Source organism: Eumetopias jubatus, unplaced genomic scaffold (genome assembly GCF_037043125.1).
Source record: "Eumetopias jubatus isolate StellerSeaLion01/CBP00866 unplaced genomic scaffold, mEumJub1_p1.0 scaffold_2, whole genome shotgun sequence".
Classification (NCBI taxonomy): Eukaryota; Metazoa; Chordata; class Mammalia; order Carnivora; family Otariidae; genus Eumetopias; species Eumetopias jubatus.
The window spans coordinates 122,281,649-122,285,457 of NW_028274808.1; the positions used below are offsets into that span (position 1 = coordinate 122,281,649).

The following is a 3,809-nucleotide window of genomic DNA, read 5'->3' on the forward strand; positions in this document are numbered from 1 at the left end:
ATAAAAATGAACCACAGTGACAACGTTCTGTGAGGCACAGAAATTCTGGTACATACAACACATAGAAAACCAATCAGCTTCTGATCACCTCCATGGACAACCCCCTGCTGGGCCCACTGTACATGCTGTTGGGTTTGACTTGTGGAACATCGAGGTCAGTAGTGTCAGTCAGTGCCTTCAGTATTAGAAAAGTATAAATACCTTCATACTTTTTAGACACAAAATAAATATGTGCCAAGTTTGCTATTTTATTCTTGCTCCGCATGGTTTTTTTGCACACCCCACTTTGGAAACCATGTCCTTTGAGTGGGATGAAGAGGATGGGGGCTTGGTTTTAGCAATATGGTCCTAAGTAAAACAGTAAAACTGACTGGGGTTACTGCTCCATCTGGCAACACTTGGTATAGTAGAATCTTCACGCCCAAAAAGTCTCACTGTAATACAATTCTTAAGCACCAACTATATGCAGGCAATGGTTGTGACAATGACTTTCACACTGGAAGATGAGAATTGGAGGAAGAGAGAGGATGAAGAGATGGATATTACTAGATTATTTTTCTCACAACATTCTTTTTTTCTAGTTTTATTTTTTTTCATTTTTTAAATTTAAATTCAGTTAATTAACATATAACAGATTATTGGTTTCTGAGGTAGAGGTCAGTGACTCATCAGTAACACCCAGTGCTCATTACATAACGGGCTTTCCTTAATGTCCATCATCCAGTTACCCCATCCCCCCATCTTCTTCCCTCCAGCAACCCTCAGTTTGTTTCCTATGATTAAGAGTCTCTAATGGTTTGTCTCCCTCTCTGATCTCATCTTGTTTTATTTTTTCCTCTCTTCCCCTATGATCCTCTGTTTTGTTTCTTAAATTCACATATAACTGAGATCATATGGTAATTGTCTTTCTCTGATTGACTTATTTCCCTTAGCATAATACCTTCTAGTTCCATCTACATCATTGCAAATGGCAAGATTTCATTTTTTTGATGGCTAAGTAGTATTCCATTGTGTATGTATGTGTATATATATATATATATATTATATATATATATACACCTCATCTTCTTTATCCATTCATCTGTCGATGGACATCTGGGCTCATTCCACAGTTTGGCTATTGTGGACGTTGCTGCTATAAACACTGGGGTGCAGGTGCCTTCTTCAGATTACTACATTTGTATCTTTGGGGTAAATACACAGTAGTGCAATTGCTGGATCATACAGTAGCTCTATTTTCAACTTTTTGAGGAACCTCCATAATGGTTTCCAGAGTGGCTGCACCAGCTTGCATTCCCACCAATAGTATCGCACAAAATTCTTAACCACCAAATCATAGAGAATAAAAACTCTTAGTGTTTGACAAGACCTCTAGGTGACAAAGAGATCTGATCTAACTCCTAGTCTTCAGGAACAAATTATATACATTTATTAATACACTTAATATTTTTTCCATAACTTTTAGCATATATTTTAGAACTGAGGTAAATGAGTTTCAAGGATTTACCAAAGATTACACTTACAGTTGGTGGTGAAGATTAGCTATCTCAAGTACTTCTCTTAAGAAGCTCTTCAGTTACTAAGCTGAGGTATGAAATGCTTAAACAAAACACAAAACTCCCCCTGAAACAAAAAGTACAACAGGATTTGTGCCATCAGGGGAAAGCATGAATGTCCAGATGCTAAAGTCAAGGAACAGAGTATGGTGAGTTTGGAAATGACTGGGGTATGATTTGCAACAGGAAAAGAATAGGCGAAAGAAGGAAGTCATTGGAAACATTTGTCTTAGAACAAACAAGCACATTGGACCAGTGACTCACAGAAAAATGCTAGAATTTCTTCAAGCAGTAACAGAGGAAAAGGATATCTTGTTGGTTGTTTGGAGATGATTATAGAATAGGCATTGAATGTAGGAGTCCGGAGCACAGAAAGAAAGAAGAGCTCATGCTCTACTTGGCCTCATAACAGAGCTCCTCTCTGCTCTCCCCTAAATATCAGTGGAGATATCCTCTAAACATCTCCTCTTTTCTTCCCTTCTCTCCCCTACACACACTCCCTGAATGTCTCCATTTAGTCCTAGATCTGTATGTCATCTCTGATCTTGACACTAAGTTCCAGATTTGTGTATCTAGCTACCTACAATGGTATTTCCTCTTGCATGTCTTATAAGCATTTCAAATTTGATATGGCCAAAAAGAAAGTTCAGTAGTCCTTCCATCCCCAGTTTGCTCTTTTTAAAATATTTATCATCTCATTTTTAAAGATTTTATTTGTTTATTTGAGAGTGTGCAGAGTGAGAGAGAGAGCATGAGTGGGGGGGGAGAGGGAAGTAGGGCAGAGGGAGAGGGAGAAGCAGGCTCCCCAGTGAGCAGGGAGCCAGACAAGGGGCTCAATCCCAGAATGCCAGGATCAAGACAAGCTGAAGGCAGACACTTAACCAGCTGAGCCACCCAGGCAACCCTACCAATCTCATTTTTGTTAAAACCAAAACATGGAAGTTTTGGCTGATTCTTTCTTTTCTCTTTCTGTCCCTCCCCTACCCCCACACCCAATCCATTTGATTCTTCCTTCTTTCAAAACACATTTCACATCTGTCCACTTCTGTCTCCGCTACACCAGCTGGTCCAAGCCACCATCTTTTCATGACTAGAATTCTTTATGAGCCTCCTACTTTTCCTCTTGCCCTATCAAAATTTAATCTCTGCTCAGCAGCTAGAGTCATCATTATAAAATGTAAATCAGATTCATCACTCCCTTGCTTAAAACCTTTCAAAAACTTCCAGTCTCACATAGAAGAAGATCCATACTCCTTACCCTGGCTTGCAAGGTGTCATGGGATCTCTCCCATGCATTGCATCTTTGTCATCATTTTGAACTCTCCATTCTCTGTTTCCGGAACATGCCAAATTCATTCCTCCTCAGAGCCACTGAACCAACTATTCCCTCAGTCAGAAATGCTCTTTCCGGGGATCGATATGGCTACTGAGGGGGATGTGGAGCTGGAGTTGGAGACCGAGACCAGCGGCCCGGAGCGGCCTCCCAAGAAGCCACGGAAGCATGACAGTGGTGCGGCGGACCTGGAGAGAGTCACTGACTACGTGGAGGAGAAGGAGATCCAGAGTTCCAACCTGGAGATGGCGATGTCCATGATTGGAGACAGACGGTCCCGGGAGCAGAAAGCCAAACAGGAGCGGGAGAAGGAACTGGCCAAAGTCACCATTAAGAAGGAAGATCTGGAGCTGATAATGACAGAGATGGAGATCTCAAGAGCAGTAGCAGAACGGAGCTTGAGGGAACACATGGGCAACGTGGTAGAGGCTCTTATTGCCCTAACCAACTGATTTGGGCTTTCTCAGACACACTCACTGGATTATTTTATTTCAATAAAGATGTAGCCTTTTTTTTTTGCAGTTAAAAAAAAAAAGAAATGCTCTTTCCTCAGATATTTCCATAACTGCTTTCTTTTGTCATTCAGGTCACAGCTCAGATATCTCAGAGTAACTCAAGTTGCCTCACTTCTTTAAAGTACTCAAATCTGAACTAATCAGTCACTCTATCACATCAATGTTTTTTCTCCATAGCCTTTTTGTTGTCTGATATAATCTTGTTTTATTTATTTGTTTTCTTCCTGTACTAGAATGTAGCAACAATGAGAACAAGGATTTTGTTAATTAGCACTGTTAAAATAGTGTCCGGCATGATTTTCTTTTAAATACCAATCCCATGTTCTAATTTAGTGCACTGGAAGAGAGATCTTTAAAGACAGAATATCATAAGCCTCATTAAAAGTGTCTCATATCTAATGCTAT

The 3,809-nt window shown here is 40.2% G+C and overlaps 1 pseudogene; it reads left to right on the top strand.

Moving 5' to 3' along the window:
- The first annotated feature begins 2,972 nt into the window (after positions 1-2,972).
- On the top strand, positions 2,973-3,416 carry LOC114220133 (huntingtin-interacting protein K pseudogene; annotated as a pseudogene).
- The last annotated feature ends 393 nt before the right edge of the window (positions 3,417-3,809 follow it).